A 22696-nucleotide genomic window follows, 5' to 3' on the forward strand; every position below is an offset into this window, starting at 1 on the left:
AGTGTAGATTTCCATATGATATTATTATGAGCTTGTAGGACATCCAAAAACTCATGGAAGTCTTATGTAGCTCCAATATTTTATAGGTTACCACAAGATTTTGAATTTGTCCTCCTTCATAAAAAAGACCTAATTTATTAAAACTCTCCAAGACTGGAGAGGATAGACTATCATTGGAGAACCTGAGTGATCCAGCAAACTTGGAATGGAATTGGTCAAGGATGGGCAATTATTAGCAAATTATAATTTGAGGTTTGCTAGATCATAAGGTTCTACCATGATAGTCTATCTTAGCCAGTCTTGACGAAGACCATCCTCAACATTGTCCAAAGTTAAAAAGTATCCTCAATGTCGTCCAAAGCTAACAAGCTATAAGTTTACCTGATCACAAAAGAACACTCAAGAAAACTTGGGTAATGCGTCCTCATTTCTGCAGCAGACTAATGACATAATTTTCCTAGATTGGACCGCTAAGCCAGGACATTTTCCCTGGAATGGAGATTTTTTGAAAAACTTTCAAAAACATATCAATGCAGACTTCTGAAGTTATATAAAATCTCCACTTTAATACATCAACAATATTGCTTTCAAACTTTTAATCTTTATGGTTAAAGAAATTTATTTTTATCAGATATAAATCCTATAAGACATAAACAAAACATGAGTGGAGTGCACCTGCCTGATATTAGATAATTGTTGGTTTTCTGCACACAGAGCCAACTAAGCCAACAAGCCCACTGATTCACTATTTATAGAGCTGTTCATTCTCTCACAGTCCGCTGCGACGTACTTTGGAGACCCATGCGTCCATTCTCTCATTGAACAACCCTTTCAATAGAAGTGTTTTACTAAGTCGTGGCTCTATTTATTGTAACATATAGAGAATTTAAAATTAGTAGTCCTAGGTTTTCCCAGAAAAAAATTATAAATATGACAATAAATATATCTCAAAACAGAAAATTAGAATACAACCTTCTGCTCACGATATGGCCGTTGTCTGTAGTTTGAAGGAACTCGGCAAGCGGTGAATCAATATTTCTAAAATAGCGTAATTAGTCATGACAAAGTTTTTAGAGTTTATTTAGGGAAAGCTAATTCACAAAATTAGATCTTGGCTTTGTGTGATCTCTGACATGTCCAGTCATATCTTGCATTTAAAGCAGAACTAAACTCACCTGCCCCTGTTCCATCTCGGGCACCACCACCTTCTCCATTCTTCTCTTCCCCATTCCAATCTTTGGCCATCTTGATTGGTCCCTTGGAAGGGTTTAGACATACAAACTGCTAAAGGAAAATTTCACCATCGGACTCTCAGGAAGATATTAAATTGGCAAAAAATTGGAATCAGGAAGGTTCTTTTTGTTTAGCACTTGGTGGGCTCTTTGAGAGTCAGAGATTAGAGGAGCTACAATAAAGCAATGATTAACTAAATTCCCCAGTATGTATCTCATAATTTAAGCCCTAAAAAGCTTTAAAAACTCAGTTTGTGGTATGGAAGATAGGATTACCCACCTATCGGCCATCCTGTGCCATGTGCCACCACAATATCACTTCCCTTTATTCTGTCAAACGTTGCCATTTTCAGCAGGAAGGAAATAGCACATTCCCTTTACCTGTGCACCAGAGATGTACTTTCTCGGCATCCCCAGACCGTGCACAGCCGAAGGGGATTTTAGAAGCAAATTAGTTCCTGGCCTAATCCTGTGCTGCCATTGGCTGCTAGGACTTAATAGCCTCTCTGCTCAGAGTCACCACTAGCCTGTTGTAGTGTTAACCTGGGCTGACCCGCTGCTGGTGAGTTAATTTATTAGATTTATTGTCGCTGACTTTACCTGTTCCTAAATCTGCGATTGCATGCTGCCTGCCTTGACCTTTTGCCCGTGACCTAAACTCTACTTTGTACTTTCCCTTGAAAGCATCCTCTGGTGGATTGATTACCCATGAATGACCTCTGGCTCTGTATTCTGGACACGTCTCTGCTGGAATCTTGGTACTGCGCTATCTGTGGGCTTCTGGTCCTCTATCAGTCCTTCCCTATATGCCACCCCTTGTGCACAGAAGTCCTGGGGGCAACCATGTGCTGGGACACGCTGCCATCTGGCCTTACAGGGGTACCATTAATTGATTCCTGAGGAAGTTGCCCAGTGGGGAAAAATTGATTTGTTATGTTTTTCACTATGGGAAGCAAAAGCAGCGGTTTACCCTCACTTTTTGTCGATACGACTCACAACATACAAATGGGGGGAAGCTGTGTTCAACTGGGCAAGCATTCCTACAAATGGTATGAGATGCAAATATCTGACTTTGTAATTGCCTTAGCAGAAAGATTGGTGGTGAAACCTATGATGACGAGGAAACAAAGGGTGACTTAGTACTGCTCCCAAACCAATTGGGAATAATAGTCGTTGTCGTTGCTGTGTTGCATTTTCATTTCTTATTGCAAGCAGCAAATAGATGTCTTGGATGGATGTCATTACTGTGCCTGGAGCACTAAAAAGTGGATTTGCTTTAAATTTTCTTGGAGTTCCTTGTCTATCATTTACAAAGGGTAAAAAGACAGGATGAGCTACACTGCCAACAAACAGCTGCATCAAACAACTTGTACAAAGTGGAAACACATATTTCAGATTTTGTATTTGACAGAAAACCTGGAAAATGCACATAATTTTGGGACACCCCTAACATAGTTCTTCTGTGCTATATGGTACAGAAAGGGTAACGACATCTCTCAGGGACCACAGTGCTTCATAATCCATAGCATTGCCCTGCCTTCTATCGGCTCTTTTACCACACTGGTGAAGCCAACCCTTTGGGGTCCCTTTTCATGCTCCATCCTTGTAGACCACCTTGAGTGCAAGTCTCATTTCAGCTGTCATAAACTATGTATTAGCACAGAATAAATAATTTATCTTACAGAAGATGAACTAAAAAAATAGTAGCCCCTAAAACTAGTCTTGGGAAACCCTTACTAAAACCATTTATGGGGGGGGGGGGATGGAAAAAAATGTCCTTTATATTGGTGGCCAGTAGGAAGAACAACCGGCTTAAAGGGTGGTGGTCACAATGCCAACTTTACTTGAAGTTGACCCTGCAGGTAGCATTAAAGTAATTTAGCTACAGCTCAAGGAACCCCTAGCAAATTTTGGAAGTGCCCAGGTTGAAGATGGCCAGTATAGAATCCAGCAGGTTTAGTGATACCATTATTGACAACATGGGGAGATGCAGGGTATCACAAATTTTCCTTGACTGAACCCAAATTGCAAAAATGAGATGGACTCCTTGGACCACTTTTGCTTAGACTCTTTTACTCTCCCCACAGGTTTTTTTGTGATTTTGCTAAGTTTATCTCCATGTATCTACTTTTCCCACTTTGGTTTTCTGCATTATGTCTTGTCTGGAAGTTTTTCCAATATAATGGAATTGGTTTTGGTGGTCTTTTTCCCCTATTTCCTTCCTATATTACCGGCTATTAGGGAGGTCAGACACCCCAAGGGCCTTTTTAACCAACACTTGTACTATTATCAACTGATTTAAATGCAGACATCAGACCTGATAGTGGCGCTCCCCAATAGAAATTGAAGGGGTTCAGTGTTTTTTTGGCACCCTGATCACCAATTTTGATTTCAATTCCAATGGGTCGTATTTGCTATTTTCAAACATGATGATCAGTTACTCCATTCTGCTGATTGGAGATTCGGGTACCTCTCTATTTTCAGAGGCATGATTTATAGGAATCAAACCTGTTGCCCCAAAAATATGGTTTTCTAAAAGTAGTGATTAGGTTTTAAAAAAATAGAAACCAAAAAGTGTAGATATATGCTATTAGATTTACTAATCAAAACATCTTCCAATCACTGAGAGCTAGCTCCTTGCAATCACTAGAATCAAACTTTTTACTAATGCACATACCCCACCAGTGGAGATATTCACTTTCCTTTCACCTACTTTGCAGAATAGAACTTTTCCAAAGCTTTCTTGTTGCACTTATAGGTGATAGGTGGTTCAGTCCAACCCAGAACTGTACCTACCATGTTTTCATATGTGTACTGGGTTAAGGAATACACTACATTTTCACAGTCATGGAGTTTTAGCGGTGGTGAAAGGGTCTAAGCACCAAATGTTTCCTTAAATGCCCATCTGAACACAACCAAAGAAGCCTAGTAACTAGTGACCAGGGTTCTTTGGGCATACAGGGAATGTTTTTTGGCACCACCTAACAGCAAAACATCTTCTGGCTGCTTTTATGCAGAACTTAGTGACAGCTTTCCCTTTAAGTAAAACCATTTGTTTCAATTCATTCTTTTTATGTCCTTCTTCCCCTTTTTTTTAATTCAATAAGTGTGATTTACAGAGTGTGTAGCTTCTCATTACCAGCTGCTAGCATAATGGCCCCTTGCTTGTGACTACATCCATAGTGTTTATGAAGTGGAGCAGCCTGAGAACTATTGTCAAATCTCCCGTGGATTGCAGTTAACAAGTAGTAAGAATGTTTTACTCTGCAATCCCCAGGAGACTGTATTACAGCTCATTGAAGAATGAAAAGACTTCATTTTACAAGAGAATCACTGCTTCAGATTTACTTACTTATCTACATGATTCAAGCTTAGGAAAAATGCTGAGTAAAGGGTAATATTCCTAAAAAGTTATGCAATGGGGTTCAATGACAAGAAAGAGTTATTCAGTTCTAGAGAGAATGAGAAAATTCTATGATCTGGTAATGGTACTGAGAGGAGACTGGTGTAGGCGAAGGACTTACAGTACCTTTGCCGATATGAAGTCTGGTAAACAGGACAATTGGATAAATCAACCTCTTTGTAGGTGTAGTTGTAAGGGTTTTTATAGGATGTAGGATGCAGGAGAAGTCCCAATAAGCATATTGTGGTCAAAGCCTAACTTGAAAACCTTTAAATGATGGGAGTAGCCTGGAGAATACCCATAAAATGACCAATGCCCCACCAAGGGATTTCATGGTTCCTACAGAGCCATGAAGTTATTATGATGACTCTTTGTACAGACATGTCAATTTACTCTGCTCTACTTAATGAAGTAAATTATTGATAATAAAGCTAAGAAAAGTTTACTTTCCCAGAAGTTTCCATGTCTGAGACTCCTCGTTTATCCTTGTCATACAAAAGAAACTTTAACAGTGACGAAAGGCTAATGCTGAAAGGAGAAAAGAGGGACACAAATCAGACTTGGGTAACTGACACCAATGATTTTGTTGGCTATCTGTAAGGTTGGCATTCTTCTCAATGGCCAGCTACGTACAAGGCATTCTACCCACTGACCACCACACTAATGTACTGTGATCTGTTCATATAAAAATTATTGGCATTGTTCTTCTAAAATCTGAAAGTTATTTCAAGGGTTGAAAAAGGCTAGTCTAGACAGACCATAAAAGTTTGGATTTGAGGAACCAGTTTTACACCAGACATAAGGTTAGGTCTTCTAAGGAGAGGAAGCCTTATCCAGATTATTAATTCTGCCTATGAACTCTGACTATAAGAGAGGACCTAGAAGATGCCTTCAGGGGACAAGAGGCCAAAAGTATTGGGATAGAGACGGGGGAGCCTTGTCACCTGATGACAGAAAGAGGCCAAATGGACCACCTACACTATGGATGTGTCATCATTGGTCATCACACTCCTGGGTCACTGTCTGTATCTGTTTGTAATTTGCAATCCCTGTTTATTGTACAGCGCTGTGTAATGTGTAATAATAATAATAAATTGGTGGGACACAAGAGGCAAAAAGAGCACACTCTGACACAAGTCTCATTCTTAGTGCATTTGTGCTACGATCACACTGACACAATAATTGAACAAGTAAATAGGTCACCATGTTACAGTTACACTTAGAAAGATAAAAAAGAAACTCTAAACCCATCAGTTCCTTCAGTTTCCTGAAATCCTGCAAATTGCTTGCTTCTACTAAAAGCCAGCAACATCTTTTAAGATCTGTGTTCATTTGGAACAAAAGGTTGCTTCAAGAAAGCTGCACATAGCTTCACTACATCTTTACATCTTAGTGTAAATGTCTTCTGTATACGCTGTTCTTTGGCATTTACAAGCTGACACCCATGTGGACATCAACTAAATCCTAAACTTTACCCAAACCTAGATTAAACGTCATGATATGATCAATAATATCATACCATGACAGTGATAAATGCTATCAAGTTGTTAGTAGCAGAAAACATGTTATGTAAAAATGCCATGTGATATAATATTTAGCAACGTATCAAATTGCCAAAAGGCAAACTGAATCGCTAATGGGCACATAGATTCACCCAAATTAGCGAAAGGGGTCCTTCGAATAGTGACTGTCATGTCACCACCATTATAGAGCAGCATAAATTTTACTCTTACTGCTCTGTTCCAGACAAAAGTTAGGGTGGGATGTAACAGGGACCTGGGTTTTATTTATTAGCGGGGTGTTCATGTATTTGGAACTATGGGGCAGGATTTGTTGCCCACCATGAAATGATATCCCCAATGAAGACGTATGCTAGGGTCAACTATTGTTCCAATAAATCCCTTTACCAGATCACACACAGCATCTAACAAAGCAAAAGTCAGTATTTTTACATCTATATGCTAGTGGGGTACATTAGATGATATCTGATATCAATAGTTGTTACCATAAACCAGCAGTCACCAACTGGTGGTCCACAAGATAATTTTGGTGGTCTGTGGCTCTGGCCCCACCCCAGGAGAAGGAAACTATTGTGGGGGTGCACCAGCCAGAGCCGCGGACCTTGTCTTCCATATGCATCACAGCCTCAGGCTCAAACCTGGGATGGGAGAGTGGACGGCTTCTGGTATAATGACGTCACTCTGGGGGAAGTTTCTTCCCCTTTGAGTGACACACGGCTCCACGCACATGCGTGGTCCAAAGTCCGTAAATTTAGTGGTCTGTGACGCCCAACAGGTTGACGACCACTGCTCTAGACCCTTTCTCATCTTGTTTTTAACATGTGAGAATACTTGAAACAACTTTCAGGTCTTCAGGGAACCCCTTCTATATTTAATGTATCTACAGTTCACAATACATATGGTGGTCATTGGAAAGAATGTTACCCTTACAGATAGCCAAAAAAAACCATTGGTGTCAGGGAATCTGAACTGAGAGGAATAAATTGCTCATTGCTGAAGGAACCCATAGCAACCTTTGAAGGAACTCTGGTTGAGAACATTACTTTAGACATAATCAGAATTATTGTTAGATATTTTAATACTTAATTTTTAAAAAAAATTTAGAAACATATAGGGAATTTCAACTGTAAGAGGTATAAAACACATTAACCATGCTTCTTCGTGATTCATTTTCTTTCGTGTGAATGGCAGTTTAGAAAAAGTGAGTATACCTAGATGAGAAACCATCTATTGGCACAACCCCACGAAGATGTTTCCATCTACTTGCACAAAGATGCTTCCTATTCTTGCTCATGCTACATGGATACGTTATTGCTGAGGAAAATTGAAGGCTTTGCAGCAATAACTGATATTTCTGTTTTGGAAAAAAATCATATAATATTTTATTGAATATATTAGACACATTTCAAGGGCATGGTCCTGCGTTTTGGAGATCCTTCAAATTAGTCTACTTTCAAATAGTTCTATTATTTTTTTCAACCTCATACACATAGACCTTGATTTAAAAGCTCTCCAAGGCTGGAGAGGATACACTTTTATCAGTAAATCGGGGCAATCCAGCAAACCTGGAATGGATTTCCTAAAAGTCACTGGCTAATTTGTTAGCAAATGTTCTCAATTTTGGACCAGATTAATTCCAGGTTTGCTGGATTACTCATCGTCTTGGAAAGCTTTATTAAATCAAAGGGGCAATAGTTATTTGTTTTGGCCCCCCACACCTCTTTATAACCTATCTAATCCTAATTCTTAGAATTACATGATGCAAAAATCACACATTGTCAGATCATAAAAAAACTTGCACGCTCTGGACCTTCACCATGCAATCAAATGATCAAAGACTTAATGTGTTATTATGGCTTCAAAAACAATAATCTAATTAGTGTATTTTAATGGTTACAGCTGCTTATTCAAAGCAGCAATTAGATTTTAAATCAGAACGCTTCTCCTTTCCTAGGTTCTCCGAGACGCATCGCTGTTTGCCGTAGCAATAACCATAGAAACCTTGTTACGAATGGGAGAAGAGATAGGTAACCATGGAAAAGTTATATATAAACATTCCCACATTGGCCATCAAATATATTACACGAAACGGCTAAACATTTGTGCTTCTTGAATCATTATTTTCAAGTGGAAAATATATTTTGTTTAGACAGAAGGACCATAAAATGTTACAAACATTTATACTGATATGTACTGCAATGATTTCCAATAACAGGAACATGTCAAAGCTCTCTTCTATGGAGGTGTATGGCTCTTCCTACCATCTGTCACCAATACAAAAACCCCTTTCTGAGTTTCTGCTCCTCCTCCCTTCTCAGCACCATCTTAGTAGGCAGGTGATTACATTTTCATTTATTTTATCTAATTGCTTTTGTATTGTATTTATGTATTTTAGTATTAAGCAGTGATTAAATTATTATTATTATACAGCCCCATCAATGTATAATATGCCAATACCAATAGGATTGTTTTTCTTGGGAATGGATTAATCATTTTCCTTGTGTTGCTTACGGGAAAAATTAGTTTGGTATAAGTCCAAGGACCTGGAACGGATTAAGGACATATACCAAGGTACCACTGTATATATATATATATATATATATATATATATTTGTGACACCAAGGCAGGATTGGAGGTGGAAGGGAGATATATTTGCCCAAGATTCCGCTTTTATGTGAGGTATATTTGCCCAAGATTCCTCTCCTGTGTGAAGTAGCAGGTGGAAGACTCTCACCTGTGAAATAATTAATGAAGAAGCACTGAGGGTGGGGATATAACATGGAGCCAGGACCTCAGTCAGTAGCTTAACTTGGAGAGACACAGACAGGGGTCTGTGCAGGCTCAGCTTAACTTGGAGAGACACAGACAGGGGTCTGTGCAGGCTCAGCTTGGCTTGGAGAGACACAGACAGGTGGACTGTGTGAGAGAGCTATGTTTGGGGGCACAGCCAGATGGACTGTGTGAGTGAGCCCTGCTGGAGACATAGACAGTCGGTCTGTGAGGGAGCTCGGCTGAGAAACTCAGAAAGTCAGTCTGGGTGAGCTAAAAAGTGAGTGTAAGGTTGCTGAAAGCTTGGTTTTGAGCTGACAGGGAGAAGCCCTCCTGCTGATAGACAGGAACGTCAGATGTATAGTAAGTGCCGGACAGGCGAGGTTTTCTTTCGCTATTTTTGTTATTTTATCTGCAACTTTCAAAAAAACCTGACTACAAGTCAGCTTAACACCTTTACCTCAGTGTGTGATCTGAATTGGATGAATCAGCAAGTGTCCTTTGACCCCAGCAAAGGCGATCCTGAGCTTAACCCCTCACAATATATATATAATAAGTGATTAGGAGAAACTTGTATAGTGCTAAGTCTAAAGAAACCCCAATAAGTTCACGGAAGCGGTGAGACTCTAATTCAATTGTACTTACATTTGCTAATGGATGTCACTTTGAATTGTTGCATATTTATGCACCATAATATATATATATATATATATATATATATATATATATATATTTCTCTTTATTTTTCATTACTTTCTTTGTTCTAGGTAAGTTGGTTAAGTTGTAGCAGGTACCCCCCACCTCCTTTTGCATTTTACTGTATATCTATATTGTTTTGCAATCCAAGCAATGGCAATTCATTAATTGCACAACCTCCAATCCAAGGATGGATTTTTTTTACCCTAATGGACTAAATGATTGTTACATAACAACCCACAGAATCAACACTTCTATTGATGAACCCAATGAAAGATGGAGGTGCCTGAAACTGTTGCTCTCTTCCTTATGTTCTGAATAGTCACTGCAAGCTGAAAGCTCAGCCTGGTAAGGGACCATACAAAATATTTATATGCAACATGACTAAATAAAACAATAAAATAAACAAAATCAAAGTTTAATACTGACCACAATAAGTAAGAGAAAGTAATGCAGAGATCAGGACATGCTAGGGGCACAGGTCTGGGAGTATAAATGTGCATCTAAGCATACAATAAAAAGGAAACTTTGCAGCTTTCCGATTCCTAAATGTGGTGGCTGCATTTGTTTTTTTCAGGCTTTGTATTATTTATTTTCACCTGGTGACCCTGTGAAATAACACACTTCCGATCCCTGGATGGATATTGTTACCCCTCCACTGAAGGGAGCAATGGTGGTCAGGCGTGTGGATGTCTACCTTTATCTCCATCACAAGGGCATCACAGGGACTGTATTTCTGGTATAATTAACAGATATTTTCTGTACTTGCTACAAAAGGTTGTTACCAAAAAAAAAAAATGAATGCATCTGGTCAGACTGCAGTATATTATGCTTCTTTTTCTGAAAACAGCTTTCCTGGTAAAAGAAGTAATAAGGATAATATTAAAGTATACATTTACCTCTCTTTCCTGCAGAACTGTTACCTGCAGAACTGAACTATGCTTCATTATAAGGTAACCCTCTTCCAAAACCAACACCTTTCCACCTTTCTTGGTTCTTTCTACCAAGTACTATGCCCAATGCCCTGTACTGAAACATGGGTGTTGCAGGGGACACCACTGTTTAGTGATTTTGTACAGGTAGGTATAAACTATTATTAGAAATTTAATTCACAATATACCCCCACTTTCAAAAGAATTTTTTGCAGCAACAGTCACTTTAAATTAATCAATTAGGCATCAAGAGATATTTGTGTATAATACCTGTAACTTATTTCTAAAAAAAAAAACTGTTTGGCTCAAGCAAGTTCTCCCTACAAAAAAAAAAAAAAAGAATTTTATACTTACCTTCCCTGCTGCCTATGCCACTGATCTTCACTTTGCTTTAAAGAAATCCTCTTTTAAAACCAACACTACAGGGACTGTCAATTTGCTGTGTCCCCTGCTGTGCTCAGTGGTTCCTCCTGCAGACTACTGTGTCCAGTGGTGATACAAGAGTCAATGGAAGAAACCACTGAGCCCTGCAGGGGACACGGCAGATCAATAATTCCAGAAGTATTCATTTAAAAGGACAAAAAAGCAGAGGATTTCTTTACATTGCAGCTTTGTTTTCCCATAGAGGCAGTAGGGGATGTAACTATGTATATTATTATGTTATAAGCTTTTTTCATGAAATCTGTGTAGGTGACAGTCCCTTTATGTTTGTATTTTTTTTATTAGAAATAGTACAAATAATTCCCCCTTCCCATTTTAAGGACATTTTGTTCAGCAACAAATTTCCCTAAATTAATCAACCATAATTTAAAAATTTCATCAGAAATAGTTATGCAGGTATAACAACTGTAAATTATATGAGAAAAAAATATAGGGACACTTTTACCTATGCAAATTTTCCCTGTTAAAAGATGTAAATGTTTATACTTATCTCTACTGCTACCTGTGCCACTGATCTCCACTTTAATTGAAAGAAATACTCTAGAACTGACACTTCAGGGAGTGTCAATGTGCTGTGCCCCCCGCTGCACTCAGTGGTTCCTCCTGCCAACTACTGTGTCTGGTACGGGGACAGAGGCCAGTGGGAGAAACCACTGAGTGCTGCAGGGGGGCACTGCAGTTATCAGTAGTGTACGATGTAAAATATATACACAACATTAATTACATATTCAAAATGACAATATATATGATACCATACATATATAGAAATACATAAAAAAGGTAAATTAGGGAGCAGTTTTGAATGTAAATAACATAATAATTTACCTTATTTATGCAAATATATATATATATATATATATATATGTATGTATGAATAATGTATAATATACACAACATTAATCACATAGTTATAATGACAATATGTAATATACCATATATTGTCATTATAACTATGTGATTAATGTTGTGTGTATTATACATTATTCATATTAATATATGGTACATCGTACAATATTGATAATTATAAGTACAATATATGCTTATATTTTTGATAACCGTTCTACATAACGGTAAACATACATCCCCTGAGGAAGCCAGACAGCAAAACACGTCTGAATTGGGCCATGCTCTGTCTGAATACTGTTTGGAAAAGACTGGGGTCAAAATACCCCATGACTTTAAATGAAAGCCTTTGACTGTGCTTTTATATATATTGATTTTATCACTTTATTGGAAAGATATATGTTCTCCCTGTAATTTGAAAGACCAAATACACATTTAATTGCCACAAAAAACCTGCTTTTCTTCTTTTTTTCCATTTTCATACAACTAATTGACAATAAAACAAGAGGAAAGGAATGCACCACTTTCTAGGAGGTATGTATAAAGTTTCCTTCTATTTTCAGGAAACTTGCTTAAGCAACAAAGTCTGTTTAATTCTTAATATTTTTTTTTAAGAAATATACCTCACAATACATAGGGTAATTTTCCTAAGAAACAGAATTCCTTTGGGGTCATTTCAAACCTGCTGGTTACTGGCAGACTCAACCATAATTCCAACCACTCCCATTGGGGAACCATTGGGAACTATGGCCCTAACCACTCCATTCAAGTGGAGAGGTTAGGAACCGCTCCCATTAATAATATTATTACACAGTATTTACCTGTATATAGCGCCGACATATTACTTAGCACTGTACAAAGTCCATAGTCATGTCCCTAACAGTCCCTCAAAGGAGCTCACAATCTAATGTCCCTACCAAAGTCATATGTCTTTATTACAGTCTAAGGGGGAAGACAATTAACATAACTGCATGTCTTTGGAATGTGGTAGGAAAAAGGAGTACCCAGAGGAAACCCATGCAGACACGCGGAGAAGCTGCTAACTCCTTGCAGATAGAGAAGCCGAGATTTGAACCTTGAACCCAGTGCTGCAAGACCAGAGTGCTAACCTATGAGGCACCATGCTGCCTATTCAAGTTAACTATTAGCAACCAGTTGGCTGTAGTGAAATGCACCACTGTTCCAGATAGTTTATTTTTTTCACATTTTTGGAAGGAATCCATGGCTCCAACCCTAGCAACAGCTGCAGCTCCAACCACAAATGTACAACTGCATACAAATGTGTTACCTGCGGTGCTGTTCGCTGCTCTCAGGCTTTTTCTGTATGCTGCTTGTATGGTTTTCCATGAAAAGGGCCTTAGTGTATCAATTAAGGTTGTAAAAAATGTCAAACCAGAGCAAACCTGGCCAATCAGGGATTTTTATGCACATACTTGAGGCTGACGCGTTTCACAACATTATTTACCATTGCAGTTCATTTTTGGCGATGACGCCGTGCTCACCTACTTACTGCACATCAGGACAGGTCAGCAGCTTGGCATTTTATAAGTAAGAGATGATAATAATTATTAGAAGAAGAATAACCCCTTGGGACTGGTATTATATGTCCTGGGAAAGATTTTTTTAAAGCTTGTTTTTGCCAATTATAGATTTCTGTCGCAGGAATTAGCTGCACTTGAGCAACGGCTAATAATGGGTTTGCAATGTTTCGGCCTCAGGGTTTCCAGGGCAACGGGCATCTAGAATTGGATCAAAACGATGAAACAGGTAGAATACGAGGCTTGTCAATCTATCGCCGCTGTTTTTGTAAGCAGCACTTCAGCTTAGAGGACAGAGGAGCAAATAAAGAGGGAGATGGAAGTCTTTTATTCCTTGTTTTCCTTAGACAGTCTCAAACTCAGCACAGAACTGTAAATTGTTTTATTGGTTTTTCTTTCTATGCGTCGATGCAGCTCCTATTCAGAAGCCTTGAGTGCTGTACAAATGGCTAAATCAAGGTTGTGTTGCTTCTCCTGGTCTGACTAATTGCACCACAACTGTTTATCATGCTTGGCAAGGCCAGGGTTTACATCAACATAGAAATAATGCTCACTTTTATTGGAATTGATAGTGGAATATTCTCTTTTTTATTTAGGATTCAAACTTCAGTCTTGCACAGTTGGACAGATTAGATAGAGCCAGCCTCATTTTCTGGGTGGGGGACATCCAGCATCCTTTGGCCAGGCATGTCCAAAGTCCGGCCGGGGGCCAATTGCGGCCCGTGTTCAGATTTCCACCGGCCTGCAGTCTCTGTCAAAAAAACAATAATATGTGGCCGCGAGCACTGTTGACCACAGTATAAAATACACGCATACAAAAAAGTTTTTCTATATTTCATTAAAGTTATTCAACTGCCTTACATAAACAGCAGGATAGGAGTCCCCTACATCATTAGAGTGGACGTGTGCTGTGCGGGACTCTGATTTCAAGAACGTGCTCACGAACCCCGCACTGACACGGACACTGACACAGACTCCATGCACAGGCAATCCCCCAGGTCACCCTGGTGGGCGTGTGCTGTGCGGGACCCGTGCAGACCACTCCCACACTAACTCTGGTTAGTGGTCGGCCCCCACACATTTTCACCTCACCAAATCTGGCACTCTTTGCAAAAAGTTTGGACACCCCTGCTCTAGACCCTCCCCAAGGCTGACTGTCCCTAACTTGCCCACTTCTTTCATTGGATTTCAGGCCTTTGAATAATGGAGACTCAGTATCATGTGTGGGTGTTATCTAGGGTGGTCTGCATACTTAGGAATGCCAAAACTGACATCCACCCATTAGGGCATTTGTGATTTGAAAAACTCCAGTTCTGCTTTGAAAAATTGCAGCAGGCAGGGGTTTATTGCAGAAAGGGACAAGCAAACCAAAAAAAAAATTTGTAGCTGATCGTAATCTAATAAAATCTGCTGAGCTGCATATGCACACACAAATGATGTTGGGGATGTTGAAACTGAATGAACTCCCGCGTGCATGTGCAGGAGGTTCATCAACATGGCCTGGCCATTCAAGATGGCCAGAAATTAAGAACCCTGGAAGAGAAGAAGAAAATGATGGCAGGCCAGTGACAGAATAGGGACAGGTGAGGGTATTTAAAAAATGAAAATCAGGCAAGTTTATTTTAATGTGCCTTAGGATGCTGTTTAGATACCCCCAGCTGTGTCTGACATCTCTGACAAGTCAGTCTACTCCTGCCCGTCATTGTTTGGAGCCAGGAATTATATCCTTGGGGGTACTGCCGTGCTTTCAGAACTGAAAGTACAGCGTGAGGATATTATTTGTGCTTAGAAAAGCATACTGTGTAAGGTGATAAAAGCAATAGTTAGTGGAGGTTCCCTCTTTCCTTGACTATTCAAATAAATGCCAACCCCTGAAATCAATAATAATAATAAGTCACATACTGTACATTTACGAAAAAGAGAAAGGAAAGCAGCAGGGTTTTTTGTTGACAAAATATATTGTGCAAATGTTGTAATAGTATAATAGTATAAAACCTAATAATAGTCCATGATTAGTTACAATCATACAAATATATAGTCAATAGCCCACCTATATTGATGGGGAGTAGGACCTAGTGCTGTACACTCTACTCTTAGCAAGATAACTGTTGACCCCACAAGGGGTGAAGCATTTTAGAAATGGGAGAAAAAAAGCTGATTTCTATTACTCACTGTTTTTTTCTACAAGGATTCCTCAGGGGTCCACAATTGGTCTCATCACACCCCGAGAAAGCCCTGTGGTGAAACGTGTTGGCTATTGAGTATTGGGTAAACTTTTCTTCTCCTTTCTCTAGGCTATAGAACTGTACATGAAAGTATATTATATATATATATATATATATATATATATATATTCATAAAATGTTTTATTATTAGTTATACAACAATTGCACAATATATTTTTCCAACAAAAAAAACATATTCTGCTTTCCTTTTTTTCATATATTAAAAAAATAAAATGGTATTTATTTATAATAAATATATATTATTATTTCATGTACACTTCTAACAAACACAGACCAGTTAAATTACTTTCCATGTTCCCTGGGCCATTAGCCTACAGTTATTGTCTCTGCTATAATAATACAGAGATATGCAAAGTACTCATTTTCATGGTTCCTCTATCTTGCATATGTGGTAGAGCCCCCATAGCCACCCATTGCACTCTGTAGTTTCTTCCTCCAGCCCCCCTTGTGCTGTATTGATGTAGAGTTCAGTGGAAGGACCCACAGACTGCGGCAGGGCGAGCCAGCATCCAAGACACTTCCTGTCCTAGGGTAGCAGCTTTTCCAAAGATATATTGGGTGAGAGTTGTCATTCTAGAGTTACTGGCAGGAAAGAATAGAGGGAAAAGAAGTCCACAGTCCAAAAGTCCACTAATGCAGCCACCACATCTAAGCACTGGTAAACTGAATGATATAACATTTTTGTTTTAGGACTAGGAAATGTTTTAATATAATACATTATGTAGTCACAACTTATTGTTTCATGTTTTTTATCTGATATTTTATAGAAGAACAGTAAAAAATAGGCTAGGAAGGCAGCGCCAAGCCATTAAAAGTACATCCAAATGGTTTGGGATTAATTGATGCAATAAAATAAATGAATATTTAACAAGATTGTATCATTATTATAGCTGTGACTACCGAATACGATCACAGACTCCTACGGTTGTTCAACCAATAATGTCCACGCTTCCCCGTGCCCGGGGGAAGAAATGAAAACATACACACACAAAAACAACCCAACCACTTGAGAGAAATGAGACTTTTATATATATATAGACTGCATTTAATAAAATGTTATTTACTGAACAAGCAGTCCTCGGATAAGACAGCGACCTTTCATTAACTCGCTCCTACCTCTGCCAGCTCATGTGAATTGGGAAAAAACAGGAGAAGGAGGGGAACGGAGATGATGGACAAAGAAGTCCATACTGTCTTCAATCATGTAGGATTCATAATCAATAATTATTATTTATGCAAGGAAATTATCTATTCATTATCAAATAATTGTAAAACTGCATAACAAATATTAAAAATAGCGTGTAATCATTGGAAAGTGAACCAATGTTTAGGAATTTCTAGTATAACATTGGAAGGTCATTGTTGCCCTTGAATATATATATATATATATATATATATATATATATATATATATATATATATATATATATATATATATATATATATTTATATGTATGTATGTATATTCCTAAACCTTCTCATTGATGCTGATGTCCCCTATCCTATGCCCATTCCCCCCACCCTCCTAACTGGTCATTTGCCAAAAATAAAAAAAAATACATTTTTACTACGGTACTTATGTAGTAGCATGACATGATGTTTTTTTCTTCTCTGTTCTTCTCTTTAAAACATGGTAGGTAAAGGTTACATAGTTACATAGTTAATCAGGTTGAAAAAAGAAGTCCATCAAGTTCAACCACTAGGGAATAAACATATCCCAGATATAAAACCCTATGGACATAGTTGATCCAGAGGAAGGCAAAAATAACCCTGGTACATTTTGCGCATTTTGCGGGGAAAATTTCCTTTTTGATTCAATAAGACAATCAGATGTTCCCTGGATCAACAGTCACGGTTGTCTTTACTTTAAAGCTTTAATCCCCACTTATATTCCGTGCTTCTAGAAAAGCATCCAACTTTTTCTTAAAGCAATCTATAGAATTTACATAAAATACTTCCTGATTCCACAATTTCACAGACCTTACAGTGAGGAATCCCTTCCTTATTCAGAGCTTACATTTCTTTTCCTTCAGATGCAAAGAGCGCCCCCTTGTGTTGGACCATTTATATACTTTTACAGGGTGATCAGGGGTGCAAAAGCTGAATTTTCTTTATCATATTGACCAACTCTAATGATAGGTCCTTCTTTGGACTGAGATGGCCCTGTGAAGTTGTCTGGTAGTGGGGTTCTAGGGGTATTAGTTGACAATGCACCATGGTTGGTCAATGCATTGCCCTGCCTGATGAAGAAGAGATTTGCGTTGAGCACTGGTGAAAGATATATACATTTAAAGGGTTTTATGATATAATTTTAGTATTCTCAATATGATGATGTATATGGTACTCTGGTTTAATCTTTTATGTATAGTTCATATCAGTACCCGTCCATAGTGAAATCCTGAGGACATAAAAGGAATCTACAAAACACATGCCCACCTTTTTTTCATATATCATTCAGGGTCACTATCTACTACTTGGCTTGAGATGCCGGGCTTGTAGATGACACAACCATACAGATCCTGAAGTCTGTGCAGTTATTTGCTGTGTTCACAAATATCTGACAGCACCTGCTGCAACCTCTAACCTTACAACATGCCACAAAGTTACCTTGTTGAAGACCAATGACTGGGGAGGAAGAAACTGGGGAAATTCTTCTGATCAAAAAGCCATCATTGTAGCCTGAGCAAAAATGCTAGACTAAACTTTAAAGATTACATTGCAATGATAAAACGTGTAGTTCTTATTCAATATTCAGTTTATCTATATGGTAAATCAGGGATGCAGATCAGGTCATGGTAAAATGAGCTCACAGCTTATGCTAACATCTCTCTGGGACTGCTAGCAATTATGAATTGTATATCTGTTAGTTTGTTGTTAATACAGACATAGGTACAAAAAGCCACTCACATATTATACTTTAATTACTAGGTCTGCCACTAGGTGGTGGTGTTATGTTTCATGCTTTTATTATATTCTTCTTAGTGGAACGATATGGTTATAATGCCATTTTCTGCCTCTGTTCTTGTTTCCCATAAAAAATAAAAAAGGGTTCAGCTATGAATTCAACAACATATCGACAAAGCAGCAGTTTTGGATTTAACAAGAACACTCCCAGGTTTCCTTTAAAATTACCGTGTCTATGTATAATTTGTACTTTATGCCATTCTTGAAGCAGAAATTTATGTCTCCAGTACAAATGCAAAACATAAACATTTTATTCTTCCTTTCAGGATAGTAGGTGAAGCACTGCAATATATTCTTTTATGCTCTGGTAGCTGATTATTCATGAAGACTGTCTGCTTGATGGCACAGATGCAGCCTAAACTTATACAGCCATATCTACCAACACAGATGGTACTATATACCAGGAGGGCACGGGGTCATGAAGGAAGAATCTGCATAACTCCAGCCCCTGTCCTTAAGTGAGCCATAAACTTTTTGTTTATTTGAATTACTGCAAGTGATTCTGTAACTTCTGTTCTAAAGGGAAATAAAGTGTTCTCTGTGTGAGGACATATTTTAAATTATGATTGCAGTGTTTCCATTAAAGTCTAACTTCATCTTGTAAAACAACTTTAAAAGCATACAATCCTGTAGGAGGTAAATTAGAAAAAGAGCTCCAAATGAAATGTTCACCTTATACCTAATGCTGTCTGCTTCCTGTTCCTTCCTGTTATCCAAAGAGTGTCAAGAGCCCCTGGGATCGAGTCATCAAGCAGTCCCTGACTCTACAATACTAAAGGAAGCAAGGCAACAATATGTGCAGAACTCAGAACCTGCCCAACCTATTAAAAGAAATATGATTTATAAAGTCATGTGATCAAACCAAAGAAGGAGGGAAAAAGGAGGTAGGAGTTTAGCTTTAACTTAAAATCATGTCTGTTTCTTTTCTCCTTATGGTGATTGTTGATTGTTCACTATAATAATATATTATTTTGTACTGATTTTATTAACCCAGCAAATATCAATGACGCAGGGTCCATCTATAAAATTGTTAACCAAGCATTCATCCAACTTTTACCAAGCTTTTATATTGGACTCAATTAGAAATATTGGATTCAATTAGATTAATTTGCACATGTGTAACAATTCTGTAAAAGCTTGGCAAATCTGCGTTCTATTTAAAAAACAAGGAATCAGATATTCCCTTAAACATTCCCTCTTGGGAATCTTCCAGGTTTATGCGTTTCAATGGCAGTAAATAATTCCCACGAGGGAATGCTTGATTGAAACATTTATATACACAGGTAGTCCCCAAGTTAAGGACATCTGACATATGGACGCCTCCTAGATATGAACATAGATTCCCTGCTCGCTCCTGTGCAGGACAGAGGCTTGCAGGGGGGAGGGGAGCAGTTTGTATAACTTGCAGAAGAAAGTTTTTTGCTAAACACAGCTAATGTTGTGGGTGATCTTAAGAGTGGAGCTGATCTGTAACTCTGTAACTCTTTAATGACCAAGGCAAACTCTGCAGTTGTTTCTTTTTTCATATCAAAGTACAGCTTGCTCCAAAGGTTCATGCATGTCTAGGCTCCATAAAGTTTTTTTTTTTGTTTGTTTTGTTTGTGATTAGCTCACATTGAGAATTTTATACAGTAACTGACACCATGGTGCCTAATAATATGTTGAGACAAACATCTGTCCCAATTGCATTAAATAAAATATTGTACCTGTTCTGACACATACAAATCCAACTTAAGAACAAACCTACAGTCCCTATCTCATATGTAACCTGGGGACAATCTGTAGATCCCATAGACTTGCATTGTGCGCTGTGTAAATTGGTGTCTATACCTCTCATCAATTTGCCCACTTTCAGTTTAGAGAGAGGCCCGTAGCAAGGAAATATGCAGAGGGGCTGCATGACAGGCGTGCTCGGACTGCCCAAGAGAAGGGAGGAAAGGGTTAAGGTTTGAATTACAGAAAGAGGAGGGGGTAGAGAGAGGGTTGGGTCAGAAGTAAAGGGGGTGGAGAGAAGAAAGGGTAAAAGGAGGGAGAGACAGAAGTTAAGGACAGTTTTTTGAAGGAAGAAATTTCCCACCCATCCCCCCTGTTATAAGGAGTGAGGTAGGCGGTGGAGGTTTGGTGGAAGGTCCTGGGTTAATTATGGTGGGGTCCCCCTTTAAGTGGGGAACAGTGGAGGCCCCTGAGGTGATGCTGTGCTGCTAGAGGCCAGAATGGAATGACGGTATTGGTCACGATTGGAGATGTAATGGTGTTGCGGACTTTACCTTCTGGACCTGCAACCTAGTAGTTTGGGTTAAAATGGTTGGTTCTGTTAGGAATTGTTTTTATATTAATAAAGGGAATCATTTATAGTTTATATGGATGGTATTTAATTGTTAATTTATTTTGTTATTTATTTGTTGTTTATTTTAAGTGTATGTTACAGATATATATGCAGAGTTAAATGTATGGAAATTGTTAAGTTGTTCATTTATTGTTAAATTAACGGCTGCTTGCCAGCCATTTAAATGCAACAGGTTGCAGGTATTTCTGGAAAGAGTGTAAGAGGGGGGCTGGCAAGTGAGAGGGGGGAGAGGTTTAGGCGTGGGGGGAAGTTTGGGGGCAAAGGTCCGAGCTACCCTAGTCATGACGCCCCCTGAAACACACAACCACTTTCTTTTCTCATTAGGACTGAATGTGTCCTTATTCTGTAATAAATACCTATTTAATGAAGGCATTTATAGTCATATTGGACAAGGTCAGGCTAGATTTTAGAGGCTGACAAAGAGAATGCCTTCCTATAGAAGAAGAAAAAAATTTCATCTGTCCTTTGAACCATCAAATAGGCATTTTGGACGAGCCAAGGGCAGATTCTTAATGAGAACAGGAAGTGGCTGGAGATGGTGTGTGTCAGGGGGCATGGTATCAGTCACTAAACCCAAAGTGGGGGTATTGACCAAAGGTATAGACGCTTCACTACTACTAGGTATTAATCTCAGTATAAAATCCTATTCTGCACAACCTTGCTGCTGTTATAAACTCACTATAAGTATACCAGACTTAAAAAAAAATTCTCCATGCCCTAATGATGTGAAACGCGTAGAAAAATGTGAATCTGTTATTTTTAAGCTTCAGGATGTACTAGTTTTTTTCATAGTAAGAAATATTAGAAATGTCATGTTTTAATGCTAACATTGGCTGATTTCTCTATGGTTTGGTTTTTCTCTGACACATTGGAAAGGGAGTACTTTCAGCCTTCTCATATTGTATGAGTGCAAAATGCAGCAGGTATTAAAAAAAGAATGTACGGCTCTAGGTCGCTCTGAGATGTTCGGCGTTTCGTTTTGGAACAATACACTCAAATAACAGCTCCTGTAACATTCACATTACGGCGATTTGAAAATTTGACAAAGAATTGCCTTGGTCTAAGTGTTTGCATGCATCAGCTTTTCTTTGCTATTTCAAGGCTGATGTTGCACTCTGAATCTATTGCAGTCATAAATCAAAGGAAAGGTTTGATTTTGTGATGTTCAAAATATGTTTATGTTGTTCCCAAAAACTCCAACATTGCAGAATATTAAGTTATGAAAGGGGTGGGGCGTTGTCTCCGACCTGAATTGCTGTAATTGATTGTGAAGCGTTGGTGGGTGTTCTGACATGCCCCCCGAGTTTATTTTTAACAAACCATGGATTGGTGGCTTTAGACGCTACATGACCTTGGGTATTATGTGAATTTATAACTGGTTTAATTTAGATTGAAACACAATCACTAATATTTATTATAAAAAAGTATTATTATAATTATATTTATTATTGTTATATTTATTATCATTTTATATAATATTATTATATTAGTATTATATGCAATTCCAATGTTTCAGTCCTCACAAATAAGCATCTTTCATTCAATTATACTATATGACCTCCACCACATAACTGAGTCTAGATGTTTCTAGTAAAGGTAGTCCCCGGGTTACATACAATTGTATGTAGGACTGTAGGTTTGTTCTTAAGTTGAAATTGTATGTAAGTCGGAACAGGTACATTATTTTAATATATGCAATTAGGTCAGATGTTTGTCTAAACATATTATTAGGCAGCGTGGTGTCAGTTACTGTATAAAATCCTC

At 38.3% G+C, this 22696-nt stretch overlaps 1 protein-coding gene and 1 long non-coding RNA gene across 2 annotated transcripts in view; one reads left to right on the forward strand and one right to left on the reverse strand.

The window, feature by feature from the left end:
• Positions 1-19486, forward strand: part of LOC140324067 (uncharacterized) — a 33233-nt gene extending 13747 nt beyond the window's left edge. Inside the window, exon 3 of the long non-coding RNA XR_011919482.1 lies at positions 19305-19486. This is a non-coding gene — a long non-coding RNA (uncharacterized lncRNA). The remainder of the gene's footprint in view (positions 1-19304) is intronic.
• The window catches only part of DLG2 (discs large MAGUK scaffold protein 2), a 767759-nt gene that overhangs the window by 396518 nt on the left and 348545 nt on the right, over positions 1-22696 (reverse strand). The gene's annotated exons all lie outside the window — the stretch shown is intronic.

The sequence above is a fragment of the Pyxicephalus adspersus genome, chromosome 1, assembly GCF_032062135.1.
Source record: "Pyxicephalus adspersus chromosome 1, UCB_Pads_2.0, whole genome shotgun sequence".
Classification (NCBI taxonomy): domain Eukaryota; kingdom Metazoa; phylum Chordata; class Amphibia; order Anura; family Pyxicephalidae; genus Pyxicephalus; species Pyxicephalus adspersus.